The following is a 22,707-nucleotide window of genomic DNA, read 5'->3' on the forward strand; positions in this document are numbered from 1 at the left end:
AGTCCCAGCTACTCGGGAGGCTGAGACAGGAAAATGGCATGAACCCAGGAGGCAGAGCTTGCAGTGAGCCGAGATCGCGCCACTGCACTCTAGCCTGGGTGACAGAGCGAGACTCCGTCTCAAAAAAAAAAAAAAAAAAAAAAAAAAAAAAAAAAAAAGACATATAAGTGGCCAAATTTGAGAGATTTTGAAGAATGTTGAAAAATGAGAAAATGTTCAACATCACTAATTATCAGGGAAATGCAAGTCAAAGCCACAGTGAGATATCATCTTACTTCAGTTACAATGCCAATTATTAAAAAGATAAAAAGTAACAGATGAAGGATGTAGATAAAAGGGAACTCTTACACACTGTTGGTGGCAATGTAAATTAGTACAGCCACTATGGAAAACAGTATGGAGAGCTCTCAAAAAACTAAAAACAGAACTATCATATAACCCAACAATCCCCCTACTGGCTATTTATCCAAAGGAAAGGAAAGATATGGAATCAACCAAAGTATCCATTAATGGCTGAATGGATTAAAAATGTGGTATATATGTACAATGGAATACTATTCAGCCATAGAAAATGACATCCTGTCATCTGCAGCAACATGGATGGAACTGGGGGTCATTATGTTAAGTGAATTATGGCAGACACAGAACAACAAAATCACATGTTCTCACTCATATGTGGGAACTAAAAAAGTTGATTTCATGCGGGTAGAAAGTAGAATGATAGATATCAGATGCTAGGAAATATACACAGGTGAGCTAAGGGTTATGAAGAGAGGTTAGTTAATGGATACAAACATACAGTTAGAAAAGTTCCAATGTTCGATAATAGAGTAGGGTGACTATAGTTAACAACAGTGTATTGTGTATTTCAAAATAACTAGAAGAGCGGACTCGAAATGTTTCCAACACGCAGAAATGATAAATACAGGGGCTGGATACCCTAATTACTTTGACTTGATCATTACACATTCTATGCATGTAACAAAATATCACATGTACCCGTAAATATGGACAAATATTATGCAGCAATAAAAATAAAACATATCTCCTTGTGAGTTTGTTGTCTCCTGAAAAAAATTACTGTGCTTAGTTCAAGGCAGGACATGGCAAAGCTTTAAGAGGTAAGAAATCTACTTCCTGTCATTCACCAGCCTGGCAAGCAAGTTTTACTTGACTTTCTGGATTTCTGTTTCTTCCTCTATAAAATGAAGGGGTTGGAATCAATTGTTCTCTCTAGAAGACTGGTCTTCATTCCACTCCATGGTTCTATGAGGCGGGAGCTCACTGAGTTCATTTGTTTAAACAGCCCTCTCTCAATGTGTGTTCTTTCATGAGGTGGTTGGCTTTATATGATTTCAGTGGTTGGCCATACTTTGCTAGAAAGAAACTAGCAACTTATAGGTTAGCATCCTTTGTCCCAAACAGCAGGATTAGGCACAGGGGCAAGAATGCAAACATCGTGAGGGTCAAAGGTCATAACCTTACTGGGTGGAAACAAGACAACTGCATAACTAAATGGCACTAGGGTCTTGATCTGGGCCAGTGGTAAGGTCCCCTCTTGCCAGAGTATTCTGTGAGTCATAGGCTTGAGAGAGAGGAGCTCCTTGTCTGATCCATCAGAGGAGACTGGGTGGGGTATGCGGTGTTCAAACTGGAGTTGTGTAAGTAACTATAGAAAGCTTGCACTATTTGGTCAGGCATAGTGGCTCACACCTGTAATCCCAGCACTTTGGGAGGCTGAGACAGGCAGATCACCTGAGATTAGGAGTTCCAGATCAGCCTGATCAACATGGAGAAACCCCGTCTCTACTAAAAATACAAAAAAATTGCCAAGCATGGTGGTGTATGCCAGTAATTCCAGCTACTCGGGAGGCTGAAGCAAGAGAATCACTTGAACACAGGAGGCAGAGGTTGAGGTGAGCCAGAGTCGCACCATTGCTCTCCATCGTGGGCAACAAGAGCAAAACTCCATCTCAAAAAATAAAAATAAAAAGAGAAAATTTGCACTAGTCACAATAGCAAAGACATGGAATCAACCTAAATGCTAGGATAAAGAAAATTTGGTACATATACACCATGGAATACTACACAGTCATAAAAAAGAATGAGGTCATGTACCCTGCAGCAACATGCATGGAGCTGGAGGCCATTATCCTAAGTGAACTAATGCAGGAACAGAAAACCAAATACCACATATTCTTACTTTTAAGTGGGAACTAAATATTGAAAACACAGGTACACAAAGAAGGGAACGATGTACACTGGGCCCTGCTTGAGGGTGGAGGGTGGGAAGAGAAAGAGGATTTAAAAAACTACCTATCAAGTACTATGCTTATTACCTGGGTGGCAAAATAATCTGTACCCCAAAACCCCATGGCACGCAATTTACCTATGTAACAAACCTGCACGTGTACTCCTGAACCTAAAATAAAAGTTTAAAAAAAGAAAGACAGACAGTTTGCTAAAAGGGACCATGAAGGTCCTGGTGCACAGAAGCATTGTTTTGGAGATCATCTCGAAGTGTCATTGTGTGGCAACAACCCTGGGCTATTTCTCTACATTATATGCAGGCTTAAACAGAATTATGAAATTGTACACCAACAATAAGGAACAGTGCAATGCCGGGAGAAGCACATTTGGACATAAGATTGAAAATTGCTCATCTGTACTGAGCATCTTCTGGGCAGGAGGATGGTCCTGAGAGTTATAAAGAAATAGTGGTACTTTTGGAAGAGAGGAGGAAGGTGGTGGTGGTGAGACAGTTCAACAGATGTGGATAATACCCTGCTCAGGGCTCCCATATGACTGAGTGGCAGAAATGAATTTACTTATCCCCTGCAGTCCAGGCAAAACAAACAAAAACTGGAACACACACACACACACACACACACACACACACACAGAGAGAGAGAGAGAGAGAGAGAGAGAGAGAGAGAAATCTTAAAAGTGCAACCACTGGGCATATCTTCCAGAGACAAGTTAGTTAACAGGAAAGTAATGCATACTGAACTAAAGGTGGTGAAAGAGACAGATAACATCTTAGCATAAGAAGGAACAGAGCCAAGTGCGGTGGCTCACACCTGTAATCCCAGCACTTTGGGAGGCCAAGGCTCCCAAATCACCTGAGGTCGGGAGTTCAAGACCAGCTTGGCTAACATGGTGAAACCCCATTTCTACTAAAAACACAAAAAAATTAGCTGAGCGTGGTGGTGGTGGTGCATACCTGTAGTCCCAGCTACTCAGGAGGCTGAGGCAGAATAATCACTTGAACTGGGGAGGTGGAGGTTGCAGTCAGCTGAGATCACGTCATTGCACTCCAGCTTGGGCAACAAGAGCGAAACTCCATCTCAAAAAAAAAAAAAGAAAAGAAAGAAAAGAAAAAGAAGGAACAGAAGCTTTGCTAGCAGGGAGAATATGAGTCTCATCTATAAACTCAGGGAAGTCCATTGGCAGAAGGTAAACTCTTGTAGTGTGAGATATCTGATTTATGTTAAATATGTGATCGTAACTAAAGAAATTCAGAGCAAGAGCAAATTAAAACAAGCTGCCTCCTGCAGTCAAGACCACGCTATGTCTTGCCATCCTTCCTTCACCATAAAGACTTGAGGCTTCCCCTTACCTCACCCAGCAAGGGAAATGGGAGCAGGCAAGGACATCTGTGGATCACACCTCTAGGCACTAGAGGAGGCTTTGGGAAGGATAACAGCCTAGAAAAGAAGGGGAGGTAGGAAATTTCGGAGAGCAGAAAAAAGCGAACCCAGGTGCTATGTGACTGTGTGCGGATGGGGAGGCAGAGAGTGAAGGGGGTAGCATGACGAAGGGACAGGAAAATCTATGGAGGATACTCAGTACTTCTGGAAGAAACGGCAGTGAGCTGATGCCCCCAAAATCTGGACAGTGAAACTCTATGATAGGTTATAATTGGTATAAACAAGTGAGCTCCTCTATGGGAGCCTTCCCCAAACTGTAATGTCACCAACTGAGATAGATTGCTTTATTGGTCCCAATTCACCTCTCTTACTGCAAAAGGATTATACATCTCTCCTTTGCTGGATAGAGTGGTATCTGTCCTTTGCTAAGCTGTAGTATTCTTCCCCACCCCTTTGACATCAGACAGGGCTATATGATGTGCTTTGGCCACTAGAATGTAACAGTGACATACGCCACTTGTGAGCAGACACTGGGAGAGCTATCTGAGGTTTGGACACTGCTCTTTGCCTCTGTCATGACAATGGCATGTACCAGCCAAGGGATCCCTATCAGCCTGGATCCCCAGCAGTTGTGAGGGGCAGAGCTGGGCTGCAGACGGGCCATGCTATAAGTCCCAGCACCTTTGTGCTATAAGTTACTGAGGTTTGGGGTTTCCAGCAGCATAGTCTAGTGAATGCAGACTGACACACCAACTTTGCATTATGTGGATATTCCCTATAATGCTGGAACAAAGCGACAGGTGGCACTTTTCACAGTTCTGAGGGATTATGTGCCATTGGCAGAAGAAGGTGCCCTTGACCCTCACAGAATAGGTAGGGAGAGATCAGAAGTCTCTGGCACTCAGCTGGGCAGCTAAGCTGACAGCTCAATGTCTCTGCCACGTCCTCCCAGCGCTCCCAGGGGAAAGCCAGAATAACCCCTTGTGGGTGTAACAGAAGGACCTAGTGCCTTATTCACAATTATACAGTCTTTAAAGCAGTAATAACCCAGGGAACAGACCCCAAATGGGAAGTTTGAGGCAGGAAGACTCTGTGGACAAAGTTTGAGAAATTCCACTGAATCAAATGTGACTGACAATGAAATGAGCAGTTTTCATCTAGAAGTGAGGAGGTGGTGGGAAGCCAGGGTGCAGGAGCAAAGGCTTCTGCTTTTCTAGGAACCTTAAAAAGGAGAAAACGCTAGAAATTCCCCAGGTATTGCTACTGAGAGAATAAACTCTCTTTCTGCCCTGGTAGTGAGAAATTATCTGGGTAATTGGTGACAGAGTCTTTCCAGATGGAATAGAACTTTTCTTCTTCACCTACTGGGAAACTCACCAAGCTTCAGATCTTAAACTAGGGCTTCTCATGAACCACATCATGAGAAAAGTTTTGTGCAGTTTCTTACGATCTGTTATAGAGGCAAGGTAGAAAAATACTCCATTTCACTGGACAGGCTATGGTGGAAGCTGTACTGGGTGGGAGGTAGCCTAGATGACCTCTCAAACTCTTTCAACTCCACTAGATTAATATTTATTATTTAATGCTATGACTCGACATTAAAATGTCAAAATTGATTTAATTAGGGCAAACAAGTAGAATTAAATCTGAAATGCAAGTAAAAATGAAACAAGTAGAATTAAATCTGAAATGCAAATACACCATTTTATCTCGTTTATTCCTTTAAGCCACATCAAATTATTTATAGGAATGAAGTGGGGTATAAATAAGTGAATGAATGAATAAAATGTTATGTTGCAGCCTAAAGCCATATTCAAACTAACACAAATGAGCAGTAGCAAGTTTTGTGAGGTGCAAGAACATGGAAATAGAACCTTTGCTCATGGAGACAATTCTAAAAGTCTTGGGTGGGGGAGGGGAACGACTGACAGTGTGTATTAGGTTCATGAGTTCCAACGCTTCCACAAAACACTGGAAATGATTCAAAGGGAAAGTGAACCATGAGGTGGTTCCCAGCAGGCACTGGTGCGTTCCAAAGAGAGACGTGTCATTGCTATGGCTTTACATTAACTTCTCATCCCAAATGTTCATTTTTGTCTCCTGAAAGGATTCTTTCCTCCAGTGTGACAAATTTTCCAATTTTGTAATGGAAGCCAGGAGAAAATGGAATTCTCTTTATACAAATCCATTTTATAGCCAACTTTCTTGAGATGCATCTATCCCTGAAAGCAATTTCCTTCATCCGGGTAGATGTGGCTGAGGTGTTTAGGGCCCTGTAAGTGGATCGCTGATAATTTGCTCTTAGAGCTTGTGGGAGATTTAACAGCAAGACCTTGAGGGGAAATGTGAGGAGGGCCGTCCTCTTCAGGCCCTTCTCAAGCTGCTCTGAGCTCTTTTTTTAGAGTAGCAATTTCACTAAAGAGTAGACAGGATGTGGGGGCGGGTGGAGCTGAGAGTTGCCAGGACATCTCAAGGCACCAGTGTCAGTTCCCCAGTTTGTCTCCAGCACGCCCAGGAATCTAGCTGCTAAACCGCCCAGCTCACCAGGTAGTAAATGAAAGACAAGCCCACAGATCAGAGTGGTGTCAAGGTATGTCCTGCCACAGATCTGAAAGGCCACTGAGGATTTGCAGGAACATGAACGAGGTTGTATAACTAGGACTAGAACTCATGTCTGGTTGGCTCTTTGCCCTGGCTTATGTTCTAACACTGCCTCTTTGGGGGCACATTTATGATTATGTAATGGCAAAATGAAGGCATCTGGTAGTAAATTAAATCAGTTTTATACTATGTGGGTGACTCGCATACAGTGTATACCGCCAGGCTTTGACACATTCCAATGTGGGAAACGTACTTGAAGCATAACAACTGGCTCTTCTCCATCTGTTCATGTTCCCCATTTGACTCATCCCTGCTCTGTAAATACTCTCCGATTTGTTAGCAAGTTGAACAAATTTCAAAGCTCTATGAATGAAGTGCGTGGAGGTCAGGAGGTGCCTTGCGGGAGACCTCGGAGGACACATAAACTTGCCTTACCATGAGAGACGTTTCATCCATTTGACACTTGTGAGCAAGCTATGTTTCTCACACAAGCAAGAGGATGCAAATGCAGATCAGGTGAGGGCTGACTGGGAAGGAAATTGGCGAAAATGTGAAAGTTTATGTCCATAACTGTAGAGACTGAAAACCTACCATTGGGACATGATATGGAAAAATAAATGCTCACGAAGGTAATAAACGTGGATAAAATGTTGACAAGCACATAAATGAGGAGCTCTGTGATTCTTCACGGAAGCTTGATGGATATCTCGGTCTCCTCTTGCTAGTTTGCATCACGGTGTCTCAGGACACCATCTGTGACTTGCCGTGGTGGTGACACACCATGATAGGCTTTTATGAGTATGCCACCTGCTGCCCAGCCCCACAGGACGGTGATTCAGTATGGAGAATCAAGCAGCTGAACCTCTCAGGCAAAACAATCAAGAAAAATATGAAGTGCACCTTGTATAGTAGAGAGGAGCTGTTGGATTCTGTGTCTATACTCTCAGATGAGTGAATACTCTAAGCCAGAGTTCATTCATAATAATACAAGCTTACATTTATTGAGTTTTTGTGGTGATCCAGGCACTGTTCTAGCTACTCTACTGGTGCAAGTCAATTTAATTTTCACGAGAATGAAGTATTTTTTTGTTATTTTTACAGATAAAAAGAATGAGACACAGAGAGATTATATAATGATTCACCCAAAAGCCCCACACTGTATAAGGATTCAAACCCAGGCCGCTGGGTACCAGAATTGAAGCTTACAACCATGCACTCTAGTACGCATGCACCTCAATCCAGTCGACAAAAAGCCTATGAGCTAAACATGTGCATGTGCACACACACCCACACACACACACCAGTTACACTTGAATGCTTTGGCTGGTCTAACCAATCAGATTGATCTCAGAATAAAATATTCTTTTGTGCCTTAGCCTTTCCTTAAATCTACTGAGTGGTATGTCACATCCAACACCAATTTAGAAAATGCAAGATCCCACCATGTATCAGGCAGTGTGCTAAACATTCAGGAGTTCCAATCTTGTACCCAAAGAGTTTTCAATCTATCCACAGGGCAGTACCTAACCCTATTGTGAATAACATGATGCAAATGGCAGAGCAATGAGAAGAGAATGAAGACTTCTGATGCGGTAGGAGTAGAAGAGATGGGGAAGCCCAGAGGAACTAATATTAGGAAAATGGATATTACTTGACAATATACTTTAAATATAAGAAGCAGACAGGGAGAATGGACCCCAAGCTCCTAATGATGCTCTGATGGCTATGTGAGAAAGCCAACTAACTATATTCCCTTTGAAAAACAAGGTCATTTCAATTTACTTTTTCTATCCACTTCATAGGTACCATGAAAAGATTCACAAAGCAACTGCTTCATCTAATCAAGAAGGTTAGGTTTATGTGGCTCACCTTCCTCCAAAGGTGAACTGATAAAGCTTGTCTGCCTTTCATTGGTTCATGACAGTATCAGTAAGCCTTTCACTATTGCAAGGAATAGATATTCGACTCAAATTAGCTTAAATAAAGTGGGAATTCATTGGCTCATATACTTGGGAAATCAGGAGTCAAGGCACGGTTTGATTCAGGAGCACAAGTAATGTTGTGAAGACATTCAACCATTTCCCAATCATGCACATGTGTCCTCAGTAATTATCTCTGTCTTGCTTCAGCTTGTCTTTGCTTGGTGACACTCTCAAGCAGGCTTTGTTCAAGTGGTAGACAACTCATATCCTCCCAGCTTAGCAATTTCAGTGGTCTTTCTCCCAACACCTGTACATCAATCATTGAAAATACCTCCAATTGGCCATGCTTGAGTTGACACCCATCCCTTAGGCCAGAGGACGGAATATTCTGATTGACCAACCTGGGTGCCCACCCTATATGAGGGTGTGGAGGAGACTCCGTACATGAAAGTCCAACCAGGACTACATGGTATTAGGAAATAATTCCTCAATGGAATTAGGAGACTAGGTGGTGGTGGCAGGGTGGGGTAAGATTGGGAAAAGCTAGACCAACAAAACCATGTTCTGTAATCCATCTGATAATGCTGAAGATTTTCAGTCTTAGAACTCTCTAACTAACCTATCAGTGCTACCTAGCATAGATAATAAGCACACCACACCTTAAAAGTGGCTACTGCTCAGTGTGATTTATGACTATGAACAAGCCTGTCTTCCTATAACTGCAGGGTTCTTAAGATGACTTGACTCCTGCTATTAGCAGTCACTTACACTTATATGGCTTTCATGGTTTACAAAGCACTCCCACATAAAAATGACCTCATTCCATCTATACAACATACAACTTAGGTTAGGTTAGGGCAGCCACCACTATTCCCATTTTATGGATGAAGAAATTGGGCCTCAGAGAGGTTAGTGACTCTTCCAGGGTAATATGACTGGTAAGTGGTCAACCCAACTGGGAAACTGGGTCTTCTAGCTCTGAGATGTGCACAAGAGAAATTGGAAGATTTATGTGAATTTAGGAAATGTTTCTGAGGTCACATGATGACTCAACCTCTGAGACATAATTAGAGTTGGAAATCATAATTTTTCTTCCCAGGTTTTCATGACTAGAAAGTTGGACTCCTAGGGAAATTCCTGTCTTAAAGCTTGTCCAGAACCAATGCCAAAAAGTTCTGTTTCAAAATGCATTTGGTAAGGACTGTGCAGGCTGATATTTCTCCAGCACATACCGTCCCCCTGCAATGTTACACATGCTCACTTGATTTTCAGACTGCTTCTAAAAGCAGCCAATACAAGAGATTTGTGTTTATGAATTACTGCACTTGTAATGAAAAAAGAATTACAAAACATACTTAAGATGCTCACATGATGCAGCTTCCAGATTGCTAACACGGCGTCTAACTGTCCATCCTGTTAGTAAATCCTTTACAATTTTTGCTAAAGGTAAGTTAACTTCTTTTGCTGGGGGACGGGTGTATGGTGAGGGGAAGGGTGCAGCCTGTCTCCGGAGTTCTAGATGCTAAGGAATAGGAATAGAAGGTGTCTCAAAACACTGTAACTCATTACAGTTGCTAATTGGCCTCTCCTCTGACAAGCACCTTATTGCTTTACAAAGAAGGAAGAAAAATAAAACAAGCAGCCCAGACAATTAGGAACCAAACAAAATTAAACAAGTCCTCATGGCCATAGGTATGGGTGTATAGTGCTTTGCCTTGCATTGTTAGCAACTCATGTATTATGAAGCACTTAGGATGCTCACTAATGGAGTCTCTCTCCCTCCTGGAGGGCGACTTGAACATTAAACTCTGTGACTCAGGTGCAGAAAGTCTGCCGTATTAGTGTGGGCAGAATGATGCTTTCCTCCCTCGCAGGGGTGTAGTGAGGCTTAATTAATTGTTGGGGAAGCACTCGGAGATTCTGGGATGAAAGGCACTATATAATGATAATAATTTGCATCGACAAGGTACCTTTCTTCAGTGGAATTCCAAGCACTTTACAAACATTAATTAATCCTCATAACACCCTGGCAAGGCAGGTAAGTTTTCCCAGGATACACTAAACAAATCCACCACGTTATGAGGGGGAGGGAGGCTACTGCTATGAACTCATTTTATTATTTATTCTTAGTGGGAACTTCCAGAAAGGCTGATGTGGACCTTGCTTCCCATTAGTCCAAATGATCTGCCATTCACTTTTGATTACCCACAAATATAGTATTCTGCTGGAGTGCTAATCATTCTGCTTAGGGGACACGTGTCCTGAGCAAAGCAAGTCATAAACAGCTGTCATTCCAATGGATATTAATGCCTATTGTCTCCCATTCTGGAACTCTACGCCTCCCCTAAGCAAAGAGAATGGCAGGGGAGCGGGTGACATCTGTTTCAAAGACAGTCTGCAGCCATACTGGAAAGAATGCACCTGGCTTCTGCTTTCAAACCCTTGTAACCAGTGGCTTCCTAGCCTTTCTTTGTCACCAACAGATTTCATATTTTACATCCTGGATTTTCATCTCCATGCAGCATGGAGGTATGGAGTTGAGGGGGTGGGTGCTTCCGGGCTGCATACAAACAGGGCAACCAGCATTTCCAGCATATGAGTCTGTTATAAATCAGCAGTGCAAAAGCAGCTCCAGTGTCAGAACCCTAACAGCTCCCCCCAAACCTCAGCCATTCCGCAACTTAAATAAACCTAAAGGGGAAAAACGATCCTCTAGCTAGACAAATGACTTCAGCATGCTGAGTGGTCGACTTGTCAGTCTCTCCGATTTTACCTCTGTTCCTGTATCCTGGCTTTAATTCTGCACACACTCATTGATTGCAGCTTTCCAGATTGAAAAGAAAAAGAGCAAAGAAACTTGCTTGCTGTCATTTCCCATAGGCACCCACGCTTCAAGACGGTTGTCTCTCAGCCATCCTCCTGGGCTGCAAGAGTGTAGGGCCAATGAATCAACCTGTCATCCAGGGTGATGTAAGTGAGATCCCCTGACAAGGGATGGGAGGGTTCTTTCATGGCTGCCCTCTGATCAACGGGAGGGAACATGGCCCCCTGGACTGGCATTTGATTTTGACCGAGGGTAATTGCTGACACCACTCCAGCACAGTCTTCGAGTGAGTCACCCCATGTCTCTAGCTTCAGTTTCCTCCTCAGTGTGAAATGAGGGGATTGGAACATATCATTTACTAAGGTCTCTTTTAGCTCTAATACCCTATGGTGAGTTGACTTGATAAAAATCTCCCCACATGCTCCTCTCCGTAAAGCCTCCCTCCCAGCTTGTTTGGTAAGGGGCACGAGTGTGCATAGATACAGATCCTCTCTGATCTCAACATGGTCAAAGTGTCTGAGAAGGTCTTCCCGCCTCATTTACTCTGGGATGCTCTACAAATATTCTTATTTTCTCTATGTGCCATGTCATGAAAAAGGTTGGAAAATACTGCTCTACTGATTAGTCCCCAATGAAGAAACTGAGGCAACAAATACTTGAGTAACTTGCCCATCACTATGTAGTGAGTCATAGATGTGAGTAGATGTGAGTAGATGTGAGTCTCATTGATTCCAAAGATTGAGTTCTTAACTGCTACTCTTGGCATTCCCAAGCCTGGCTGCCCATTAATACAACTGGAGGAGCTTTAACAAAAATACTCATACTTGGCTCCAGAGATTCTGACTTCACTAATTGGAGGCAGGATTTGGGCATTCATATTCCCTTTAGACTCCCCAAGTGATTTGAACATGCAGCCAGCCCTAAGAAACAGTGAGGAAGGGGAGACGGGGCAGGCGATAAAGTGCTGCTCCCAGTGAGGGAGCAACCTCCAGGCCCTCCAACCGGATGGTGACCTCTCAGAAGAGGCAAGAGGGGAGGCCCAGAGCCCGGCTTCATAAGGAGGGAGCTACTGCCCACAGCTCTGCTCTAACAGCCAGACTCAAGATGCCCACTACTGCCTTGAGGGAGGCCAGTTCTGCCTTCCAGTTGTGGTGTCCACCAGCCCCATCCAGCAGGAGCTAGGAAAATTATAACCCTCCCGACAAGATAGGTGTCTTATTCTGTTTTCTGTTGCTTATAACAGAATACCTGAAACCAGATAATTCATAAGGAAGACGAACTTATTTCTTACAGTTATGGAGGCTGAGAAGTTTAAGGTCGAGGAGCTGCATCTGGTAAGGGCCTTTTGCTGATGGGGACTGTCTGTAGAGTCCCAAGGCAGCACAGGGCATCACATGGTAAGGGGACTGAGCATGCTGGCTCAGATTTCTATCCCTCTTCTTAAAAAGCCACCAGTCTCACTCCCATGATAATACATTAATTCATTAACCCATCAATCCATGAATGAATGAATAGATCCTCTTACATGCCCCACTTCTTAATACTGCCACATTGGAGATAAAATGCCAACATAAGTCTTAGAAAGGACAAACATTCAAACCACAGCAGTGGGTTTTATCCTCTCCATTTTGGAGGCAAAACAACAGGCCCATGTGGTAAAGAGACTGGCATAATTCATACAGCTAGGAATTAAGTAAAAGAGCTAAGCCTTAAATCAGGCTTGTTGGCTCCAACTCCAGTGCCTTTAGTTCTGAAACTCCGCATGGTGGATTGCAATGAGCATAGGCTTGAAGTTCCTCCTGTCAGTATTCGTATGTCCTTGGATAAGGCACTTGAGGTTATAGTAGATTACATGAAGTAATGTAGCTGGAAGTGTCCACCACATGAAGTAATAATAACAGGTGCTCAATAAATGTGCTAGGCACGGTGGAGCAGAAGTAGGGGAGATAAAACAAGAAAGAATAACACTGAGTCTTGGCCTTTAGGAAGTTAAGTGTTTTGAGAAGCAAGATAATATAGCTTAGGCTCATGGACTCTGGAGCCATACCACCTATGTTTGAAGGCTGGCTGTTCCTCTTTCTAGCTGTGTCCCTTTGGGAAAGTTACTTACCCTCTCAGAGTCTCAGTTTTCTCATCTGAAAAATGGGCATAATGGCAGTATAGACTTCAAAGAATTATTATGAAGGACTAAATGACTGAATGCATGTAAATACTTCGGACAGTGCCTGATACACAGAAGGCTCTTCATAAATGTAAGATAATAGTCAACAGAAACAGTGGAAGACCTGGCACAAAGCAAAAATGAAACTTTTCAAGGAACTAATACATTCCTTAGATGTGTTCTAAAGAACACATTTTTTACTGGAAAATGCAGGTACAATCTGTGACCAGAGGCAAATGATCTCATTGCTAGTTGATCATGAAAAAGACCAGAGGATGGTACTAAATATTTCTTTTAAAAATGACAGTCTTTCTTTGCTTCTCTTCTCCATCTGGGTTATGGCTCTCTCTGGGCATCTTGCCGCGAAGTCAGTGCCTCTGAGCTTTTCATATTCCATCAGAGAAAGTCTTTTGTATTAAGCGTCGTATTAGTTTCCTGTTGCTATTATAGTGAATTAGCACAAACTTAGTAGTTTTCACCAATATAAATTTATTATCTTCCAGCTCTGGATGTCAGAAGTCTAAAAGCAAAGTATTGTTAGAATTGCATTCCTTCTGGAGGCTTTAGAGGGAGAATCTGTTCCCTTGCCTTCACCAGCTTCTAAAGTCTGCCTGCTTTCTTTGGCTCACGGTCCCTTCTTCTATCTTCAAAGCCAGCAGTGTGGCATCTTCTCTCCTTTCTGACCTTCTGCCTCCATCCATCTCCAGTTTCACAACTTAATCACATCTGCAAAAATCCCTTTTGCCTTTTAAGGTAACATATTCACAGAATTTGGAGATTAGGACAAGGGCATCTTTGGGGGGCATTTTTCTGCCTATCACAAGCATCTATAAGTCAAACACATCTTTCTCTTCCTAATCTGGATGGCCTTGTTTAGAATAATTAGCACAAGTTACTATGCAAATTCTGCATGCACCATGGATTAGGAGGGTGCCAATGGTGACAGGGAGTGAAAACCCTGACTGATCACACAGCCATATCATCATTGCTATGGGAATTCTGGTTGGGGCAGTAAGTAAGAGAAGGCTGTTTGCTGGGACTAAACATTTAAAAATATCTTGAGAAATAGGTTTTATTTACTCATTAAAATAGTTTTATAGAACTTCATGTATGCTAGGCATGGTTCTAAGCGCTTCATAACTAGTCATTCAATCCTTCTATTGGCACCGTGAAGTACATTATTATCCTCATTTTACACATGAGGAAACTGAGTCACAGTCAGTTAAGAGCTGTTCTTAAGGTCATGCAACTAGAAATGGTGGATCTTTGTCATCTCAGAGGATGTTGGGCAGCAGCATCCCTGGCTCCAGGCTACCCTCAATCTGCAACAGGGCTCCAGGGGTCCTGGAGTCCACGATTCCCACAATGTCCTGGCAGAAAGGTTTTTTGTTAGATGGTGCAGTGTGAACAGGGGAGAAGTAGTTTTTACCTAGTGGAGTGTCTTTATCTCACCTCTGGAAAGAACAGGGGCCCCAGGAAAGAAAGGAAGAGATGCTTTTCAGAGCCCACAGGCTGGAGCTGGTTTAAAACAAATTTTTTTTTTTTTTTTTTTTAAGAGAAGGAGCCTTGCTCTGTCACCCAAGCTGGAGTGCAGAAGTGTAGTCATAACTCACCGTAGCCTCAAACTTTTGGGTTCAAGTGATGCTCCCACGTCAACCTCCTAAGTAGCTGGGACTACAGGTACCTGCCACCATGCCCAGCTAACTTTTGTTAAACAATTTTTTTGTTTTTGTTTTTGTAGAGACAAGGTCTCACTATGTTGCCCAGGTTGGTCTTGAACTTCCAGCCTCAAGCCATCCTCCCATCTCAGTCTCCCAAAGTGCTGGGATTACTGGCGTGAGCCACCACTCCAGGCCCTGAACAGGCTTTAATGATTATCCTGATCATAAAGGTTTCCCAAACTTCTAACTTGGCCTGGGGTTCCAAGGGCTTTGCCTGAATCTTCAAGCAAGACAATTTCTTTCAAGTCTCAAGTCCTAGCTTAAAAATTCATAAAACATTTCGTATTCTAAACCCATACTGTCTTTGTTAATAAACTATTTTTCCAAACAATAAATCCTTGAATAAAATTATCAGAACATTGTGCCATGTATATCTGGTGAGTTTAGTACCCCCCAGACCCATCTCTGAACGGCACACCAACACCTATTTAAGGAGTATGGACTCTAGCCCTGCTCATTCGTAAGTCTAGGCTCCAAACTTCTCAGGTGGTGGTTTGGACCTGGCCTGGACACTCCATGGAGAAGCAGAAAGAAACTGAATGGCAGCTCATGAAATGCATGAGACAGGCTGGAGCGGCTTTCTGTCTCTGTCATCCCAAGTCAGTGTGAGGTCCCAACCATTCAGTAAAACCCCCTGGGTCTCAGTAGCCAGCTGTCAAGTTAACCTATATTCAACACTTGTAGGGACAAGAAAGTCCACTCCTCAAAAGGCTGTGCACATGGAAGAGCCCAGTTGTCAACTTATGACTTTTAAGGGCTGAGTTCTTGCTCTTGCCTCTAGAACTGCTTTGCATCAGATCCTCCAAGCTGGCATGAAAGAAGAGGCAGTGACAGTACACAAGGATGTTGGGTTGAAGTTATGAGCAGAGAGTGACAGTGCTGAATCCCCTTAGGACTGGAGGGGTTTTAGCTTGTGTGAGAGGCAAATAGCAACATGTTATTTGGCAGGGGAGAGCTATGTTTCAGTTCAAGTTCAATGGGTTTTCCCAAGCAGAAATTGTAAGGGCCAGATTTAGGGCAGAAAAAGAATAAACACATAAAAAACAAAAAAAAAGGCAAAAGTTTGTGTTCAGTTCTCTGGTTGGCTCATGGGGCAGATGGTAGATTTCTTCTAGTGACTGGTCACCTTCAGGTCTGATTACCAATGCTGGAAAGCATGGCTCCTAACAGATCTCAAATTTGGTCGCTTAGGATTCTAGCAGACCAAGGGTCACTCAGTGGAGAGCTTGTAGCCCACACGTGAAGCTTCATGACTCTTCACTGATGCTGAGTCTGGCAGAGGGCAGCCTAAGAATGTGTTTCTGTCTAGGGATGTTGCCCAATCAACTTGGGCACCTTGCACTGAAGAAAAAGAAAAGGTGATGATGGGGAGGAAGAAAGACATTCTGGTTTATATTCAATCTTTGGTTCTAACTCGACTTGGGGATAAACCACAAATGTTCAAAGAACCATCAACTATGAAAATTTATCCCAACCTCAATCTAAAAAGTAGATTAAAAAAAAGAACCAAGTGGCTTCAGCGTGACCGTAAGATCAGAAAGAGGTAATGCCACTTTGCCGTTCTTCTTTCTGTTCAGAACCTCGTGTTAGATCTACTCTTAGAAACATGGTTCTAATCAGGAATGAAATCATAGGAGGAGGCGGATACAATGGGGAAAATCCAGGAGCTGCGCCAGTGGCCTCTTGGTTGCAAGACTCAATCCAATGGAGCTCCAAGACAGAACATTTCAGTTCGCGCTCTCCAAGGGGATTCTCAGAGCTAGAGAGTGTTCAGACCCCTCCTTTGAAGCTTTTGTTTCTCTAAAAGACACAATTATGGAAGGATCCAAAAAAGGAAGGCGCGCAGCAGACTGGGTGTTACTATGAACAGATGACAGCTCTGCAGGCAGAAGCAGAACCTGCGGATGGCCGGGCTGCCTTTGCTTCCTGCCTGCACTGGTGCTTGGGGGGCTATCTACGCAGACTGGAAAGCGAGCTTGGCCCTGGTCTTTGAAGTCTCTTCCCGTTTGAGGTTTTGGTGGAGGGATAATGCGTAGATGAAAGGTCTTTTTAGCTGGGGATGTGAACAGCTAGTTCCAGATGAATGGACATTAGCAACACAGGGCGGCCTGTGAGGCCCATTCCAGAGGGGGTTGGGGAAGAACAGAGCAGGCCTTTAGACAGTGTGTGCCCCCAGCGCCAGCCCTGGAAACAATTAGTGATGGGAGGGGAGCAAAAGTGAAGCAAGGACGGAAGGAAGGACAGCCCTCCCAGACTGGGTGACTCACTTAGCTGCAGGGTTTACACATTTGAATGGACTGACAATAGAGGGTGTGAGCTTGGAGAAGGAGGCAGATTCTGGCAAGATCTCCCTCTTGCCTAGATGAGAACCCTCTTATCCTATATTTACGGACCGAAGGCTATAATCTCCCCAGTTAGGGCCCAAGAGTAATCTCTCAGACTCCCCAGTCTCGAGGATGTCTCCTTGTTTATTGTTAAGGAAATCTCTCTCTCTTTCCTCTGCCCTTAACTGTGGGAGCAAAGGCCTTGGTGCTTTTCATTATCCATGAAATCCATCCATTCTCAGGCCCTTACGTGGTTCCTATAAGACTGGGCCACAGATGGTAGCCTCAGATGGGCTGTGTGGAGTTCACATGGTGTTTAAGGCTGAATTCTGTGGTGTTATTTAACAATCAGATTTCCCGATTCAGAAATAATCTTAATCCAGAAGCCGAGCCAGCACCTCTGATGGAGCAGGAGTGTTCTTGTTTCCATAGCACAACCTGTGCCCCCAACCCAGATTTAGACCCTAAGCCTGTCCACTGCTGTTCTTGACCTTCTTACACTCTTCTGCACTTCACATAGCCACACAAGCACTCCATAAGCACTGGAGTTTGTGACCCTAGATGAGGTTTGGTAGGGGGAACTCCTTATCTCCCTCACTTTCATGTTTCTAAGTGGAGACAGTTTCATTCCAGTAATACTCTTGGCCTCTCTTGAGCCTCAGTTTGTAAATTTGAAAGAAGGACCCAGGTATGCTTAGCTCAGTCCCTCCATGTTCAGACTTGCCTGCCTGCAGGAGAATCCATAACTGCTCTTCTCTAGCGCAGAAGTGAGAGTTCTCCTTGCATGGGATCACCGAGACTGTCTGTCACTGCCTGCGCTGATTCAGGGTGAAACGTTAGCACGCTGAACTGGCTGCAGTTTCAAAGCCCCATGCTTCAGATGGCTTTGTCAGCCATCCATCAGGTAGTCGGATATTTGGCTCAGGAAAGGTGATTGCCGTGCTTCAGATGATGAAGGCTCTAGTTTGGTTACTGCTTATGTGCTGATGTGCTTCTAGTTCAGGGACCAGCAAATTCCTTATCCCAAGTGCCACTTGAGTGTGCACTACCTGAGATTCCCCAGGTCTTATTGATCTTCGCACATCCATAGGCCACTGGATTTAACCACCCAGGTTTCACCGACCCATGCTCCCTTACCTGTATGGCGCAGGAGTTCAGCCCTGGGCAAAAATCCCCTCTCTAAAGTCAGGGGGGTCTCAAGGAGCATCTCTCTTGCTCTCACCCATGGACCGGGTCCGTATAGCTTCTGTCCACTTGATGACGTCCACTCTTAACTAGTTCCTCAGCACCACTCCTGGGGCTGGAGTCCTCCCTGAGACAGCTCACGTCCATTCCCATAGCACTGCCTGCTGGGGACCCCCACGTTCCTATCCTTGCTGTGTCTAAGCTCTCCTGGGTTCCCTTTGGAGCTCAGTGCATGAAAGCACTGAGTAGTCACCCAAAGTAGCCCCAAAGCAGCTCTGTGTGTGTCCCCATATTTCACTGTCGGCTGCAGCCTTTCTCTGTACGGCTCTCTGTTGGGCTGACTGTGGGGCCTATTCTGGCATGGCTATTTGGCTGTTTTTCCCATCTCAGGGTCCTCCTCCTGCCTCATCTCAGGCTCCTTCAGTCAGAATTTCTCCTGAACCTCTACTCACGCAAGTTGGCTTCTCAATGGTCCAATAGTCATGTTCAGACAAACTGAAAGATAAAAGCCAACATTTAATTGAGGCAGACAGTGTTCTGACCACTTCACCTGATCTTCACCGAAGTCATGGAACCCTCCAACGACTCTGTGAGATAGGTACTGCTCTTATCATCTACATTTTGTGGAGGAGGAAACTGGCTCTAAGAGCCTCAGAGATTTGCTCCAGGGTACCTGCCTAGTCATTTGCAGAGCTGCACCTTCAAATCCAGGTGGTCTGAATCCAGAGCCTATCCTCCTAAGCCTCCTTGGACTGAACCTGTGATGTGGGCAAGGTAAGAGGGAAAAACAGGGAGGAAATTAAGAAAACTGAAGATGGGGTTGGGGGTGGGAGGAAAAGGGAGAAAAAAGGAAAAATTGGCATGTGCCCTATTAAGAGCGGAATTGTCCACCCCTACTTATCATACATTGAAGTTCTAACTTCCAGTGCTCCACACTGTGGCTGAATTTGGAGATACAGCCTTTACAGAGGCTAGTAAGGTCAAATGAGGACATTAGAGTAGGCCCTCATCTGATCTGACTGGTGTCCTTTTAAGAAGAAGAGATTAGGACACAGATCCTAGTAGACTAAAAGATGACAGTGTGAGGACACTGCAAGAAGGTGGCTGTCTGCAAGCCAAGGAGAGAGGCCTCACAAAAACACCAACCTTGGCGATACCTTGACTTTGGACTGAGAGCTTCCAGAACTGTGAGAAAATAAATTTCTGTTGTTTAAGCCATCCAGTCTGTGGTATTTTGTTATGGCAGCCTTAGCAGACTACTACATGCCCCCAGCTGCTGATACCTGCATGCGAAATCACTCCAGCATGCTCTATTACATAAAGCTAGACGGATGCTCAGAGAATTCAGCCTTTTCATTTCACAAAAGAGAAAGCTGAGACCCGGAGAGGTGAGCAAATTGCCCAAGATGAAAATATGTGTGTTTTGAGAGGATAAAGGTAGGCAAATGAAAAGAGCTTCTAAAATTGAGATGGCTCAAATCTTTGTTTTGCTTTATAAGTAGAAAAGCAAGACCCAGAGGGATGAAATAACTTGCTCTGGATTAAAATATGTGCATGTCAAAGAGGATAAGGAAAGGGGACCAAAAAATGAAAGGAACTGGCATGAAATAACTTCTGAAATGAAGATTGCTCCATTTTTGTGTTATAAATTTTAAAAAAAAAGTTCTATTAAATAAGAACAATATATTAAGTGAACTCAATACACTGCTCTTGAGTAATGGTGAAAATGAAAAGTTTGTTTATTGATCCTTTTGTGCATCATGTAAAATAAAGATATTTTCTAGCCAGAATTTGAGGCCAGATGCTCTTATATTTTGTTAATTAAAAAGGGCTTTTGTGGCTGGGCATGGTGGCCCATGCCTGTAATCCCAGCACTTTGGGAGGCCGAGGCGGGTGGATCACAAGGTCAGCAGATTGAGACCATCCTGGCCAACATGGTGAAACCCCGTCTCTACTAAAATACAAAAAAAAAAAAAAATTAGCCAGGTGTGGTGGCTCATGCCTGTAGTCCCAGCTACTCGGGAGGCTGAGGCAGGGGAATCACTTGAACCCGGGAGGCAGAAGTTGCAGTGAGCTGAGATCGTGCCATTGCACTCCAGCCTGGTAAAAGAGCAAGACTCCGTTCTCAAAAACAAACAAACAAACAAACAAACAAAAAAGGGCTTTTGTTGGGTATCTCACAGGGCCTCAAAATTGTGCTTCAGGAGCTCACTTGAGGAGAGCGCATAAATCCATGGCAGTATGATGATGACGAAGGTATGCATGGCTTTGGGCTGGTGCAAAACCCACTTGTGCTTAGGCATCAGGATAGATCAATGAGTAGGAAGTGCAACGCATTGCAAACATCAGGTAAATGTTTAAACATGAATCACTGCAAAAGGCTGAGGTTAATGTGAGCGCCTTTCACTTCCCTAACAGAAAATCGAGCCAACCCACGCCTCTAGCCACAGACTCAGTGAGGCCCGTGTGGTTTCCGTGTGGTCAGAAGCATTAGTTAGGGTCTTGTCCACATCTATTAGGAGAGAGGAAGCCCATTTAGCAAATTAAAATTGTTTTTATTCCCCCAGCTAATTGTTTTCTAATTGTTTAAGTAAAAGGTTTTGGTCTTGATTAGAGGCTTTTAGTAAATTAGATCTGTTCACATTTTACAAGTCTAATATTTAGATCATAGAGAAGAGTAATGGTTTGCCATGGCAAGCATTTTGAAATATAAATGTTGATGCTGAGTAGGCCTTAGAGATTATCTGGTTCAACACTCTCATCTTACCACTGAAGGAATGGAGGCCTGGAGAGGTCGTGCAATTTGAAGAGTGTGAGAAGCGAAGCCAGGGCTGCCAAGGTCGGCTCTTCCAGGCTAAGCAAACATTTTTTGGAGGTACACCCATGGTCAGTACAGAAGGTTTTAATTAAGCAATTAACCTCCAAAACAGCCTAGACATAGAACAAATGGGGCACGCAGAAACATTAATGAATGTGTTTCACAACTTAATGTAAATTATGTGTTTCACATTTTAATGTAAACTGATCAATACCTGATATTTAACTGAGCAGTTGTTATGGGAAAATTTAACATACTGTTGTGAGAATTTGAGCTAACTGACCAAGAGCTGTAAACACTCCTTAAAATACAATTGATACATTCTACTCTATTTTTTTTTTAGAACAAATGTGAGTGAGGGGGGGGAGGAAGAATGTTTATGTGATATAGAATTTCCCAAAGTGTATGTATTCCTTGGAACCCCATGTAAATCCGTAGAATTATAATAGATCGTTGAGGGGAAAAATGATTTCATGGTCAAATAAAGTTGGAAAACACTAGGTTAAGCAAGGTTAACAGATTTTCTTTTATTTTCCTCCTGTGCTTTGCTTGCTTATTTCTTCATCCTTCCTCCCCTCCCCTCCCCTCCCTCCCTCTCTCCCTCCCTTCCTTCCTGCTTTTCTTCCTCCCTCCCTTCCTCTCCTTCTTTTCCTTTACTTTCTTCTTTTCTTTTTTCTTCTATTCTTCTTATACTCTTTGAAATTAGGTCATTCAGAGACTTCAACATTGTGAATCACCCAGGGGTAAGGAGAAAGGAATATAGCATTTTGTTTCTGCCTTCCTGACTTTTCTTTAAAAAAATTATGGGGATTTTACATGCTAAAGAAATTGCCGAGTAGTAGAAATTCTCCAGCAATGTGGCAGGAGTGTTGGTTGGTTAAATCTATTTTGGAGAGCAATTTGGCAATGTCTGGGAAAGTTGAAATTGGCCATAGAAACTTTTTTCCTGGAAGTAGTTTTGTAAGAAGTGAACTTTAAAGGCCATAGCAGACCATCATCCTGGTTTCCCCTCTGTTTGAGTCAGCCCCAGCTGTAAAGTGGGGCCAGACATGGCAGATCAATCTCTGGGACCTTGTTCTTTGCGGTCTCCTGCATCCCTTCTCCTGGTAAGCCATTAGACACCACAGATTCAGATTAGTATCTTTCCAAATGTAACAGTATCATGTGATTTTATTTCTACTGTAAAGTAACTGCTTTTCTATAAGCAATAGGGAAAATCGAGATTCCAGCAAATTACATTCTTTCATTTACCAAACATTATTTAGCTCCACTATGTCAATTACTATGCTTGCCATTAACAATGCTGAATAAAGAAGACTTAGCCTCCACCAATGAGGCGTGCACTGTTATGTGATGGTAGACAGTAAGACTCATCATAATGATCATTAATTCTTGTTGAGTGCTTACTATGTATACAGAACATTATTCTAAGCTTTTTTTTTTTTTTTTTTTCTTTGAGACGGAGTCTCTCTCTGTTGGCTGGAGTGCAATGGCACAATTT

Source organism: Mandrillus leucophaeus, unplaced genomic scaffold (assembly GCF_000951045.1).
Source record: "Mandrillus leucophaeus isolate KB7577 unplaced genomic scaffold, Mleu.le_1.0 Scaffold411, whole genome shotgun sequence".
NCBI lineage: Eukaryota > Metazoa > Chordata > Mammalia > Primates > Cercopithecidae > Mandrillus > Mandrillus leucophaeus.